The sequence below is a fragment of the Zalophus californianus genome, chromosome 6 (genome assembly GCF_009762305.2).
Source record: "Zalophus californianus isolate mZalCal1 chromosome 6, mZalCal1.pri.v2, whole genome shotgun sequence".
Classification (NCBI taxonomy): domain Eukaryota; kingdom Metazoa; phylum Chordata; class Mammalia; order Carnivora; family Otariidae; genus Zalophus; species Zalophus californianus.
Genome location: NC_045600.1, coordinates 71324678 through 71340081, shown reverse-complemented (window position 1 = coordinate 71340081; position 15404 = coordinate 71324678). Strand labels below are relative to the sequence as shown.

At 47.8% G+C, this 15404-nt stretch overlaps 1 pseudogene; it reads left to right on the top strand.

Moving 5' to 3' along the window:
• LOC113909270 lies at nt 1–14991 on the top strand (annotated as a pseudogene).
• Nucleotides 14992–15404: the final 413 nt, after the last annotated feature.

Sequence of the window (15404 nt, the reverse complement as noted above, 5' to 3'; positions counted from 1 at the left end):
ATGGTGCTGGGGGACCCTAAGGGTAAGTGACTTGTACTGATCATGACCATGTGTGGGTGACCAGACTGTGGTCACACATGACTCCTCACAGCCCAGCCCAGGGTGTGAGTGTGTGTGCGTGTGTGCGCTCACACTTTTCCAAGGACTCGGTTCTGGCCCTGAGTTGTTATTCTTTGAGTCCTAGGTCTTTATCAGAGGAAATGTTAATTTTTGTCTTCTTCCTCCTTTTTTTTTTTTTTTTTTTGATTCCTAAGGATAAAAGGTCAAATCTCTAGTCCAGGTTATAGCCATCAATAGCCATTGCCCAAGGCACTTCTGAGCCAGCTACTCTTATTTGCAGAAGCCCCTGGCTTTGCTCTACTCAGAACACAAAGTCAGAAGGTTTCCATAAGGATTCTGCTGTGAGGGAGAGAAAGCTTAAAGAACTCCTTCCAGAGTTCTCCTGATGCCTTTGTCTAGGAACTTTTTCACTTCAGATCTAAGAACAGCCCAGTTTTCAAACAATTCACCCGATTGTTTTTAGAGTGCAGTTTATTCAAAGTTACCAAATTTTACTATTCTAACTTTAATGTGTTGCCATTTGAAGATTGGTCTTTCAAAGTTATCTGTGGTGTTATGGGACTTTTTTTTTTAAAGACAGGATTTTTGTATTATAAAAGCAATGCTTAATCTCAAAAAAAGATTAGCCTTCAAAATAAAATAAGATGAAAATTGAGAGGGAGGCAAGCCATAGGAGACACTGAACTCTAGGAAACAAATGGAGTGTTGCTGGAGAGGAGGTGGGCAGGGGTATGGGGCATGAATTGAATTAATACATGAAGCATGAAGGAGGGCACATGATGTAATGAGCACTGGGTGTTGTATGCAGATGAATCACTAAATTCTACCTCTGAAACTAATGAAAAAAGAAATACCTGAAGAAAATTAGTTTTGATGTTTTGGTAAATTTCATTTCATATCTTTTTTATGTCCTTCTTTCTACTTTGACTTTATCTGCCATTCATTTAGGAGCTTCTTGGGTTGAAAAGATACTTCTGTAATTTTCAGTCTTTCTTAAATCATTTCTGATTCCTCTATATAAATTTGTATATCTGTGTGTTTTTTCTGAGTATTGCTTTGACTGTATCCAATACACTTAAAAAGTTCTGGCATATTCTCATTGTTCATCTCTAAATATTTATAATTTTTGTTTGAATTTCCTTTTTAACTAAAGAATTTTTAATGAGGGTATTTTGACAAAAATTGTTTTGCTGTCCAATACAGTAGCTACTAGCCACACATGCCTAATGAACACTTGAAATATGGTTAGTCCAAATGGAGACAGGCTTTAAGTGTAGAATATACACTAATTTCGAAGACTCAGTATGAAAAATTAATTATTTTTATATTGATTACATATTTCAATGGTAACATTTTGGATATATTTGGTTAAATAAAACATTAAATTTCACCTGTGTTTTTTGTTCTGTAGCTATCAGAAAAATTTAAATTATGTACATGTTTGCATTTGTGGATCACATTATATTTTTATCCAATCTCAATATAGACTTATTTTTTCATTTGAACTGTTAATTTTAGTGTGTTAAATTCGTCTGCTAAGATTGGGATTTGACAACTTTGCAGTTACACTGTTAGGCTCCCAAAAGATTCATAACATATTACCTTGGTGGAGTGTACCTTTTATCAATATAAAAAACTATCCTTATTTGCCCCCTTTTTAATGCTTTTTGCCTTGAATTCTGTTTTTCTCTGATTCTAACATTTCTACATTTGCTTTCTTTTGATTAGCATTTTTACATAGTATCTTTCTGTATTCCTTTATTTTCAAATGTCCTGCATCATTTTGTTTTAGGTATATCTTTTGTAAACTGCATACAATTATTTTTTTAAATGCAATTTGAAAGACTCTTCTTTTAAATGTATTAATTCAATTCATTTGCGTTTGTTGTGATTATTAACATATTACAAATGGTTCCTGAACACTTCTTTTGTGTTTCTGATTACAAGGGTATTGTTCTCTCTTCCCTGACTTCTGACTTATTGGATCAGTGGCCTTCTGTTTTTCTCATCCTTACTCACATTGGGTTTGACACCTTTGCTCTTGGCTACCTGGCAGAAGGGCAGAAACTGGAGAAGAGGCATCCCTCCAGTGCAGCATCTGCAGAGAGTCACCCTGACCACTGTCCCCTCCCGCTGCCTCCTGTGTCTCCTGCTTCCTGGCTCAGATCACCATAACCAGTCCCGCATTTTGACAGAGTCCTCTCTTCCAGGACTTGGGACTATGGTTCCATCTTTAAGATGGCTCCTCATTCCTCACAAATTCTAGTTCATCAAGAACACCACTTCATATTTACGCGTGCTGCTCTTGATTTTGTTAATCTTAAAAAGAAAACTGCTGGTTGTTTTTTAGCAACAATGGGTTTATTCCTGTAACAGCAGAGAATTGCAATTTGGGACATGCGAGCTACTGCAAAGCCACTGGCAAGTCAGGAGAACAAAAGAGAGGAACACTCTTTTATAGAGGAAAGGGGGGCATTGGGAGCAGGTCCGAGTATCCTGGCTTCTCATTGGCTGAGTTGTGACTGTCTCTCATTGGCTGGGCTGTTGCTGGGGAGAAGAAAACCTTTCTTCCTCCTTGTGGGGTTGTAAGGTAGTATAGACTTACAAGGTAAGTCTCTTCCTGTTGGAGTCTGTAATTAACAGGGAGTGGTAGGGATCACAGTTCCCCCTTCTGGCCTCCTGACTCCACTTCAGTGAGGTTTTCTTTTATTAATTATCCCAGTTTTCTTTTTCTTTTTCTTTCTTTTTTCTCTTAATCTTCTTCATAATATCTAGTGATTTAGTGTGGAGAGACAAGCAGAAGTATGGCTTAATTTATCATCTTCATCTCACTATGATATATTTACTTTCTGCTTTTTTTCCCTATATGTATTCTTTATCTTAATATAATTTTAGTCCAATATTTGCATACATAATTTTGTGTCCTGATTTTCCACTTAGCATTTTAAGTTAAGTATTTTCCTCATGATATTATAGCTATTTAAAAATTTTGTTTTAGGGATGCTTGGGTGGCTCAGTCGGTTAAGCGGCTGACTCATAGTTCAGGTCAGGTCATGATCTCAGGGTTGTGGAATTGAGATCCGTTTCAGGCTTTGTGCTCAGTGTGGCGTCTGCTTGAGATTCTCTCTCGCTCTCTCTCTGCCCCTCCCCCCACTCATTCACACACACGCTCTCAAATAAATAAATAAATAAAATATTTAAAAACAAACAAAAAACCCTTTGTTTTAAATGTTTGTATAATGTCCCATTAAGGAAAAATATCCACCATTTCCCTGTTTTTAGCAATTTAGGTTATTTTCATTTTTTTTGCTGTTAAAAAAATGATAAAGTTACTAGCTATATTTTATATTTTGAATTGTAGTCTTGAGTGGGGTGTTGAGGTTCTTACAATTGTGAGCAAAAAGTTTAGGTCATTCCAGACTTACTCTAATTTTTTTTTTTTAAGATTTTATTTATTTATTTGACAGAGAGAGACACAGCGAGAGAGGGAACAGAAGCAGGGGGAGTGGAAGAGGGAGAAGCAGGCTTCCCGCTGAGCAGGGAGCCCTATGTGGGACTCAATCCCAGGACCCTGGGATCATGACCTGAGCCAAAGGCAGACACTTAACGACTGAGCCACCCAGGTGCCCCCAGACTTACTCTAATTTTAACAATTAGACAATATATATGTGTGCTTAGAGCATACAGTTTTCTCTGTGCTATTGCAGTTCTTTTAGATCATATGTCACTGAACATCAGGAGACTAGAACAACTCTTCAATAGGCATAGATCTGTATTTAGGGTATAGGATTCTATCTATGTGGATGCCCATGGATACTGATATAGTATTCTCTGTTTCAAAACTCTGAGAAAGGTAAATTATAGCAAAGTTGGCCACATTTTCTGGACCACATCTCATATATTGTCCTGGTCTGACAAATGTTCTATATCTGTACTATTCAATAGGAAAGTCATTAATCACATGTGGCTACCTTAAATTGAGAACTGCTGTTAAGTGTAAAATACACATTGGAATTCAAAGACTTGGTATGAAAAAAAGTAAAATGTATCATTAATAACTTTTTACATTGATTACTTGTTGAAATGACAATATGTGGCTCCCATTATAAGTTCCATTGGATGGCATTGTACTACTATCTCATGCCCTTTTGGATCAGGGATGTATGAAACCATGGATACAGCTGCTTCTTACCTTGTCTTGCTGTAACACTTTATTATTGATTTCCTGAGACTCCCAGTCCACATAGTCTATGTCACCTGCATAAGCAGCAGCTAGACTTTAACTTGAGTATTTGAGAATTTGAGAATCTAAAGATCATGATTTCCCTCCTGTTTTCGACTTCTTAGCATTCCTGCTTTGCTGAAGGTCAGGGCAGGAACTTAGTGGGTACTAATGTTAGGTAATAGGAGCGTTCTTAAGTTTTTTTTCCCTTAGGTAAACAAGTTTTGTATGTTTTTTTTTAAAGATTTTTAAAATTCATTTATTCATGAGAGACGGAGATAGAGGGAGGCAGCAGGCAGAGAGAGAAGCAGGTTCTGCGAGACTCGATCCCAGGGCCCTGGGATCATGACCTGAACAGAAGGCAGACGCTTAGCCAACTGAACCACCCAGGCGCCCCTAGGTAAACAAGTTTGAAATAACTTTGAAATTGAGAGCTTTAGATTAAAAATGCACAAGTGAGTAAAGCTCTTGTGTAGGAACATATAGATTGACCATTCATCCACTCATTCATTCAACAAATATTTATTGAGTACTTACTATGTGTCAGTCTCTGTTCTTGGCACTTGAGATACATCAATGAACAAAACAAAGATCAGTGCTCTCTTGAAGTTTACTTTCTAGCAGGTGATATGGACAACAAACAGGAAACATTATAAATAAGTAAATTAAATAGTATGTTGGAAGTATAGTATGGTGGAAAAAAGAAAAAGTAAAGCAGTTTAAGAGGGATCCAGAGTGCTGGAAGGAGAGGAGGAGTAGAGAGTGGCCAGGTTTGGGTTCACTGGGAAGTGACACTTAAGCAAAGACTTGCAGAAAGGGAAGGTGATAAGTGTGCAGATATCTGCACACAGATATCTGGGGAACAGCATTTCAGGCAGAGGGAACAGCCAATGCAGAAGCCTTAAGGCAGGAGTATGTTCAGCATGTTTGAAGAACATAAGGCCAGTGTGGCTGGGAAGGGGATAACGATGAGGCCAGAGAAGTAAGGGGGCAGCACAGATCATTTAGAGCTTTCTAGAACATGGTAAGGATTTGGACTTAGCTATTGTGTGAATGTTGGTTCACATATTGAAATTCATATGTTGAAATGAACCCCGAGTTGATGCTATTAGGAGGTGGGGCCTTTGGGAGGTGCTCAGGTCACTAGGGTAGAGCCCTCACAAATGGGATTAGTGCCCTTATGAAAGAAGCCTGAGAAAGCTCCCGTACCCCTTCCATCATGTGAGGTTATAAGCTATGAACCAGCAAGCTAGCCCTTACCAGACACCGAATTTGTCAGCACCTTGATCTTGTTGGGCTTCCCAGCCTCCAGATGGTGAGAAATAATTTTTTTGTTGTTTGGAAGCCACTGGTCAATGATAATTTTGTTACAGCAGTCCAAGTGGACTAAGACAGGTTTCTACTCTGAATGATAAAAACTGCAAGTTTTTGTTTTTGTTTTTTAAGATTTTATCTTTATTTATTTGTCAGAAAGACAGAGAGTGGGGCGCCTGGGTGGCTCAGTCATTAAGCGTCTGCCTTCAGCTCAGGTCATGATCCCAGGGTCCTGGGATCCAGCCCTGCGTGGGGATCCCTGCTCAGCTGGAAGGCTGCTTCTCCCTCTCCCTCTCCCACTCCCCCTGCTTGTGTTCCTGCTCTCGCTGTTTCTCTCTCTGTCAAAAAATAAATAAATAAATAGTACCTTAGAAAGACAGAGAGCGAGCACAAGCAGGTGGGACTGCAGGCAAAGGGAGAAGCAGGCTCCCCGCTGAGCAGGGAGCCCGACGCAGGACTCCAATCCCAGGATGCTGGGATCATGACCTGAGCCGAAGGCTTAACCAACTGAGCCACCCAGGCGTCCCCAAAACTGCAAGTTTTTTAAGAAAAAGAATCACTGCTCTAGCTGAAGTGTTTAAGGATTACTCAGACCCCTATGTTGAGGCGAGACTTTAGGCAGGCCAGGATGGAAGCAGGGAGAGGGCTGGTACTGGCTCACACTAGGTGGTGACAATATTAGGCTTTGATTTATAGAGAGGGAGAGAATCAGTAGGATTTCCTGACAGAGTGGAGGGGAGGTATGAGACAGAGAGGCCGGTGACATCCTGACTGGCACCTTATGAGAAACACTGAGCCAGAACCACCCAGGTTGGCCACTCCTGAATTCCCAACCCACAGAAACTCTGAGATAATAAATGGTCGTTGTCCGAAGTCACCAAATATTGGAGTATTTTGTTATGTAGCAATTAGGTAACTAATACAGCCTTCAAACCAAACTCCTCCTGTTTTCCCCAAACCTGATCCAACAGCAGCCTTCTCTACCTCAGATGATGGTAACTTCATCCTTCCAATTGCCCAGGCTTCAGACTTTGGAGTCATTCTTTTTTTTTTTTTTTTTTAAGATTTATGTATTTATTTGAGAGAGAGAGAGTGGGGGGGAGGGGCAGAGGAAGAGGGAGAGAGAGAATCTCAAGCAGACTCCCTGCTGAGCATAGAGCCGCATGCAGGGCTCTATCCCACAACCCTGACATCATGACCTGAGCCTAAATCAAGAGCCAGCCACCCAACTGACTGAGCCACCCAGGTGCCCTTGGAGTCATTCTTGAGTCCTTTCTTTGTAGCTGGCATCTAAGGGGGGCAGACATGTAGGGGTGAGTCCTTAATCTGTAGGATCTATGTTAACTCCAGTTAGTGTCAAAAGTAGATTGAATTGTTAGAAACCCAGTTGGTGTCAGAGACTGGAGAACTGCTGTGGGAAATGACAAGTATTTGGTTTTGGAAAAAACCCACACGTTTGGTGTCAGAAAACATCACACATTTCCCCCTGGGAGAAGGGGGAGTCCCTGGTCCCAGCTGGCTCTTTGTCCAGGCAGCCAAGAGTGAGACCCCATGACCATTTTCAAACAATGAACTTATTACACTACAAGTATAACTTTCCACTTCGGCAGGGTTCTCAAGAGTGCCGTAAAAGACTGGGACAGACCACCCAGAATACGGAAGAAAATTAAACTGTTATAAAAGATGGACAATAGAAGAAGAGTGATTAGCCACTTCTATTAACTGGGACCTAGAATAAATTTTGAGTATGATGATTTGTCATTTATCACACCGAAGGAGATCTGCGCTTTCCTGACAAGAACCATGCCTTAGTCTGTTCAAGTTGCTATAACAAAATACCATAAACTGGACTGATTAAAAACAGCAGAAATTTACTTCTCACCATCCTGGGGGCTACAAGTCTGAGATCGGGGTGCCAGTGTGGTTGGGCTCCAGTGAGGGCCTGCCTCCAGGTTGCAGACTGCTGGCATCTTGTATCCTCAGAGAGCAGAGAGGGGAAGCAAGCTCTCTTGTGACTCTTATGAGGGCACTGATCCCATTCTTGAGAACTCTACCCTTAGGACCTCATCTAATCCTAATCACCTCCCAAAGGCACTACGTCCTAATCCCATCACATTGCGGGTAGGTTTCAACACAGGACTTGTGGTGGACACAAACATTCGGCCCACAACACCCATCCCTCTGTTCTAGCTGCTGCACGTTCTCACCTCACCATTCCACAAGTGAACAGTGTGTGGAGGGCCCCACAACCCTCTCCGCCAAAACACATCCTCCTCTTGCTCAAACCTCTTCCTGCATAGGGCCTTCCCCACCCTCCATTCCTGGGGGACCACGCTCAGTCCTTACATTAGACAGCTGGACATCTGACTACTTATTGTCATGTCATTAATCACTTCCTGTGGGATCATTTTCCAAAATGAAACCATACATGTCCTGAGGGCAGAGAGAAGCCTTATATGTTTTCTGTCCCCAGGTACCACCTGTTGAATTGCACAGACCAAAGGCTGAGCACAAGCCTAGCTTATTAAGAGGCAGGAGTGAAAGGTACAAAAGAGTAGATGCTTCTTCAAACAAAGGAACAGTTTAAATAGATTTTAGAAATATCAATCAACCCTTTCAATGAATTTTTATAATTATTTTCTTTTATAGATTGTTTTACCCACAAGTGCTCTACAGGTCAAAGGTAAGTGACTTTTTAGGGTAATGATGATAGAAAGATCATTTGTGGGACTTCAGGAAAGGTCAACCCAAGGATTCCACAGCCAGGAGTGAGAGGAAATATTGAACCTGAATTCTGACTAGCCTCGGGCTGAGCCAGTGTTCCTCCCCTTATGGCTTTGAGAGCTTGCCCCTCAGTAGCCTCATCTTTGATACGAGAGTGAAAATAACAGTGTCTACCTCACAGGAACAGGAGAAGATGAAAGAAGACGCATGTGGAATGCTTTGGTACAGCCCCTTCCACAGAAACGCTCAATAGAAGGGACCTATTATCATCTTTATTACTATTTTTCAATCTTCTCCAGAAGGCAGGGGATGCTGGAAGGACAGGAAGCAGAACCAGGGCTGCATTAGGAGGGAGATTTGTTTTGAGATGAGGCTGTGAGAAGCATGACAAACTCCCAGTGGGATTTTGGAGCAGATGGGCCTGAGCTGTTCCTACGGCATGACCTGGGGTTAGTGGGGGGAGAGGGCTGGAGGGCTGCCTGGCAGAGTACCCCTCGGAAAGTCTCCAAGCCAGAGGTGAGCCGCTGGGCATTGTCTAGACTGGATGAGAGCCATCTGAGAGGACAGAATAACGTGGTCCGTGAGGCCCTAACAGTGAAGACACGTCTGGGCTCCAGGGTGAGGCGAGGACTGAGGGCAGAGGAGGTTGCCATAAACCGAGGAGAAAATGAAGACTAGGGCTATGGTGGTGGCTGAACAACACAAAGGGAGGGACAGAGACTAGACATAAGCAGAAACAACGGACATGGTCAGGTAATGGATGAAGGAGGCAAGGAATGGAGAAGTGAGCTCTGCTCCTTCATGGGACTTTGGTGATTTTTGTTTGTTTAAGCAGGCCCCACACCCAGCATAGAGCCCAATGTGGGGTTCGAACTCATGACCCTGAGATCAAGACTTGAGCTGAGATCAAGAGTCGGATGCTTAACCCACTGAGTCACGCCAGCGCACCTGACTTTGGTGATCTTCTAAACAAGAACCACTTCGGTGTGACCATGTTTGCTGTGATGATGGAGTGTGGCCCACTGAGAAATGGGAAGCTGGTCTGGGGAAGGGGTTGAGGAAAACTCTGCATATTCCCTGCAAGACTGAAGTGATGTTAGGACAGCCAGTGGAAATACCACAGAGACACCTCCATAAAGAACGCATGGACCTGGGCGCCTGGGTGGCTCAGTTGGTTAGGCGACTGCCTTCAGCTCAGGTCATGATCCTGGAGTCCCGGGATCGAGTCCCACATCGGGCTCCCTGCTCGGCGGGGAGTCTGCTTCTCCCTCTCACCCTCTTCCCTCTCATGCTCTCTATCTCTCTCTCTCTCTCTCAAATAAATAAATAAAATCTTAAAAAAAAAAAAAAAAGAACCCATGGACCCATAGCTTCCACCATGCCAGTTGTCTTCCCAGGGTTGGGTTCAGCAAGAGGGTGGCCACAATTGGCACTATGCTTGGGGCTGTGTCATGGCCTTTAGGGGTCTTCTTTGCTCCTTGGCCCCTCTCCCAGTGAGAATGCATAGCAGCAGGACAGACAGGAGTGGTGTGCTGGCTGATAAAGTGTCTGTGATCCCTGGGCCCACAGAGGCATGAGTAAATGGGAGTCCCCGACTGGCACGGGCCAGAGTGGCCTCTGCCATCAATTCCCTTCTCCCACATCCTGCCCAATCCCCCATCCCACTACCCAGCTCTGGTAATTGTGATCTTTCTAAGGGTGAGCCTCTGTCATTAAACTCTCCTATTTTCCTTTTTTTTTTTTAAGATTTTATTTATTTATTTGAGAGAGACAGATATAGCAAGGGAGGGCACGAGCGGGGAGGAGAGGGAGAAGCAGGCTCCCCGCTGAGCAGAGAGCCCTATGCAGGACTCCATCCCAGGATCCTGGGATCATGACCTGAGCCGAAGGCAGGTGCTTAACTGACTGAGCCACCCAGGCGCCTTAAACTCTCCTATTTTCTAGGAGCAAAGTAAGAAGGTGGAGAGAGCAGGTGCTTTGGACTCAGACCTGGGTTTGAATATGGGCTCCACATTTATTTACTGGTGCAGTGTGTGGCTTTACGGAACCACTTCTGTAAAATATGATGGATAATAATGCCTTTATGGTAGAATGCATAATAGGACAATGTGAAAGCCTGGTACATCGGAGTGCTCAGTAAATGTTAGTTCACCTTTCCTGCTCAAAAGATTTGGAGGCTGGGACACTGGGGAATGTATTAAGATCTGGCTCCCAGGAGGAGGGTGGGGAGGAGTTTTGCCATCGCACCGCGCCTGGCCCGGAACAGGGCCCACGTTGTCATCAGCAGCTGGAAGCAGCAAAACGTGGACCGGGCAGTGGCCGCGCTGCAGGGGGAGGGGCCGAGCATGACCGGCACGGTGTGCCACGGCGGGGGGGGGGGGAGGGGGGCGAGGCCGAGGACCGGGAGCGGCTGGTGGCCACGGTGAGGGGCCACAGGGGGGGTGGGGGCTGAGAAGAGAGCATACAGACCCAGCCCAGGGGAGGAGGGCTCAAAGTTAAAATGCTCCTCTCCTTAGCATATTTTTGAATATTTACTATGTGCCAGGCATATACTAACACCCTGTCACATTAGTATGTGAGGCACTCGATGTTGTTATAACAGCTTTATGGTGGGAAACAGACCTGGAGAGGTTAAGTGGTAGGGATAATTGTGAACCAGGATCTGCCTGACTCCCAAACGCACATTCCTAACCACAGCTGTGGTTCTGCCCTGGGGGACCCTGCAGGGACATACACTCGAAGTCCAGTGACGCTGGGCTAACACCCGTGACAGGGGCAGATCTGTGGGCTCCAACAAGGAAATACCAGGCTGGGGAGCCCATCGTGGCCACTGTGGGAGTGGGAACTGGCCAGATATGTTTTCCAGAGAAGAGACTCCAGGTATATGGGGCTTGGAGAGTGATGATCTTCAGAAATGAGGGAGGGCTAAGCAGAGGGGTCTGCCTGGAAGTACAAAGGGGGAGAGAAGAGAGCCCAACAGCACTGAGCTCAGGTCAGGTGCAGGGCTATGACTTGGCACTGTCCATTTTTCTCTCAGAGTAAAGTCTTAGGGTGAGAGAAATCAGCCTGGGGCCCCAGTGAAGCCTCCAGAAATGCTGCTGCGTGTTCTAGGACCCATCCTCCAGGGAGCCTTCCCAGACGACTGTGAAGGGAAGGAGAAGGTTTCTGGTCCACGGCGTCAATTCCTCCTCCCCCTCTGTGCTGCCTCTGCCTCCCGAGGCCCTGGAGCACTGTGGGGGTGTCGGCTTCCTTGTGTGCGAGACTGAGGTCAGTGCCCTGGTGGGCAGCACTCTGGAGGCCATGAGCAGGTGTGGGACGAGGTGAGGCCCGGGGAGCACGGAGCTCTGAGGTTCTCCCTGCCTCCCATCCCTACTCAAGGGAACAACCTGCATGTGTTCTCAGCTGCCACTTGTGTAACTTCAGGCCACAGCCCCTGGTTCCACGGGGTGAAGCCACCTGGGTCAGTCCTATTGGACTGGAGCCCTACTCCAAGCCCCAGAGCTGAGAGGCCACACCCTGCTCTGGCCCAGAGCTTCTCTGCTGGCTCAGGGTTCTGAGGCTGTCCCAGTCTGGACTCACGGACACCCACTCTGATCCCTTCCAGCCGGCTGTCCCAGGGATACCTCACCTGTCCTCAGACACAGCTGAGAGGAAGGACCCCATCCAGACTTGCCGTCCCCACTGGAACCCACCAAGCATTCTTGGGGCTCCTGTTGCCCCTGCTGTCCTGAAGGCCCCCTGAGAGGGCTCTGTACAGTCCTGACCCGCCCCCTCTCTCACCTGACCCTGTCGGCAGAGATGGGTCCGTGGTCAGGGTGAGCCATTCCCTCCTCGTGGAGTCTTCTTCCGCTGACCAGCTCCTGCCGTCTGTCCTTGCAGACCCCGCCCCACCTTCTCTGTTCGGTTCTCACGTTCCCTGTCCTTCCTGGCTTAGCTCCGTGCTCACCCTCCCCAGCCCAGCCTCTAGCTTCTATAGGACACTCACATTTCAGCATCACCCCTGAACAGTGCCCCACACGGAGCTGGTGTTTACTCAGTGTGAATCCTCACTCTCCTTACGGACACAGACACCACGGCACCAGCTTTCCTAGCATCCTTTCCTGATACTATTTTTATTGCTGTGTTTTTCTGGTGGGCAATGGGGAGAATCTGTGCAGCGAATGGCAGTGAGCGGGTTCTTAGGCTAAGGATTGGGCAGAGCAGGACCCTCAGACCCCTTCTCCTCCTCCAGCTTGGGGCCACACAGAGAAGAGCAGGGCACACCCCCAGCTCCCCTCCAAAGCCACTCAGGCCTATGGGACTGCAGGCCAGCAGAGGTGCCGGGGTCCCTGACAGCTGCCCCCCCACTGCCCCTGTTCTGATTTCAGGTCTCAGCCATGAAGGCGAAGGCCCAGGCTTGCGGCTGAGCGAGCTGCTGCCCTCCATGGAGAAGAGAGGGTAAGGGCAGGGAGAGCCCCTGGAGTTGGGGTGACTGCCTTGTTCTGCCCTACGCCAACGGGACACTTGGAGAAGGGGCCCCTAAGCGGAATATCCCAAGGGCAGCAGGTAGGAGGTGTGCTCTGGATGCCAGCCCTGTCTCCTGTTGCCTCCTGAACCACATCTGCAGGCTCCCTGTTCCCCGGGGGATGCAGCCAACACAGTGAAAGGGCACATTTGGAGTGAATGTGGAAGGTGCATTCCAGACCCACAGAGGAGCCTCTCACATGCTCTGTCCTTGAGAATGGCAGAGGCAGCCGCAAGAGACAGGGGCCTCATGGGATAACCCAGAGGGCTGAACCCCTCCAGGGAGGCGGAGGAAGCCCCTCGGTCCCTCCCCCTCTCTCCAGCTTTCTCCCCCTTCTTACTCTTCATCTCTTCCTGTGTCAGTCAGCACTCAGTTCCAGCTCTGGCTCTAGATTGTGGATTTGGAACTCAGGTGACTCTAGATGCATTTCCCTCCTTTGTGAGTGGCCTTCCCCGGGGCTGCTCTGACCTTGTACCTGGCTGGCTCCAGGCTCCCGGGTCTGTTCTCCAGAGACCTAGCTGCTGGTTAATCTGGTTCCAGCGAGTCCTGGGGAGACTGTGGCTTCACCGGCCCAGGTCCAACCTGCCTGGAGCCCCCGGCACCGTCTGTACTCTCCCTTCTCTCCTTATGCCTCAGCTCTGCCTCCTCAGCCCTTGGAAGCCCGTGTTCTGGAAGCATCTGGCTTCTTGGTTGTGCCTACCTTCCACCTGGTCACACCTGTCTGTCCCCTCACAGGGAAGGCTCTGTGGTGCCGATTGCCACGGCTGCTGCCCGTGCTCCTCAGTCAGTGGGGAGCGTGGAAAGGGCGGTGCGGCGTGGCATAGGGGAAGTGAGTATTGATCCTGTGTGATAATAAAATTCAAATGCACAGCACTGCATGCCATCTTGTCCGCATTTACAGTTATGCTCATTGCCTTTGTCTCATTCAGTGCGCACAACCCCAGGGCGACCACATCCAACTGTAAGGCTGTTCACTGTGCAAGGGCATCGAATCCAGAGACAAGTCAGGGCTGAAATCCAGCCCGTACCCTGCTGGCCGAGCCTGGAGGAAGGAGAGGTCTTTAACGTTTGTATTCACCAAGTCAGGCTTCTGTGGGGCTGTAACAGCTCACTGGAGAGTTCTTTTTAAAATCCACACTTGGGGGGGCGGGGGGAATAAAAAAATTAGAATAGAATAGAACAGAATAAATTAAAATAATAAAATAAAATTCACACCAGGGGGCAGCACAGGTTCTCAGTGTCCCTCCAGGATACCCCTGTGACTGTTGCACAGCGTCTGCACTCCATGTGCCAGGGGAGGGAATGGGGACGGAGGTGGGCCAGTTCACAGTACAGCAGGGATCTGGCCTTGGGGCCTTTCGGTCTAGTTTCCGGACCTGGCACTGAAGCTCCTCTCTCTGGGTCAAGCGAGCACGGGCAGACGTGGCCTCTGCTTGCCTGACTTTTCTTTAAGCCCGGGCTTCCTCCATCTCCTGCTCAGATTTTGTTCCTAGGGGCAGAGTGGGAGATGCGTCTGGTCGGGGGCCCAGGAGGAAGCATGTCCCTCCTCCGGAGCTCAGGAGGGCTGGCTGGAGCCCCTCCTCCCACTTGCAGAGCACCTCTCCTTCCTAGATGCTGGCGGCCGGTACTACCAGCAAAATGCCCTGCTGCCCACCAAGTCCACGGCTGTGGAGCTGGCACCAAAGGGCATCCAGGTGACCTCCAGCCTCATGGCGAGGATTCAGGAGCTCCCAGGCCACCCACCCTGTGCGTTTCCCAGCCCAGGCATGCTCCCTGAGGCACGCACGCTCAGGCTGCTCATGCCGAGACCCAGGCCTGCGGACACCGAGACCAGCCACTTCTCACTTCTCAGTACAGAATCACCCACCTGCCAAGGGGCGGCCTCTCTTTTGCCTCTTTTTTTTTTTTTAAGATTTTGTTTATTTATTTGAGAGAGAGAGAGTGCACATGAGAGGGGGGAGGGTCAGAAGGAGAAGCAGACTCCCCGCTGAGCAGGGAGCCTGATGCGGACTCGATTCCGGGACTCCAGGATCATGACCTGAGCCGAAGGTCATGGCATGGCCACCACTTCCCCTCAGCTTAACCAACTGAGCCACCCAGGCGCCCTCTCTCTTTTGCCTCTTGACAGTCCTATCTGGTACTGACGCTCTGAATTTTTTCAGGTTGAAGGTAATCTGGCTTTGCAAAATTCTTTAAAAAGTCTCTATGGATGGCAGTGGTAGGCGGTCTCCCCAGAGGAGACAGGACTGTCTGCCGCATCCTTGTCCATTGGCCCATCCTCCTACTGTGTCTGCTGTCGCACAGCCCGGGAGCTGGGGTCTGGAGGGTGGGAAGGGCCCCACTATATGCCTTGAGGGGCCTGGGAGGTGGGATCCAGGGGTGGAGGGTACGCTGGGCCTCCAGCCAAGTTAGCCGGGCCAGAGGTCAGAGTTCATTAGCACATGGGCCACGATCTCCGTTCTGTCCTCCTTCTGTGGGGGCCGGGCAGTCAGAGGACTGCCGGGACTTTGCCCTTCCTCGGCTCTCCAGGCACCAGCTACAGCATCGGGGGGACACCGTGGTGGCTGGCTTCTCCTCAAC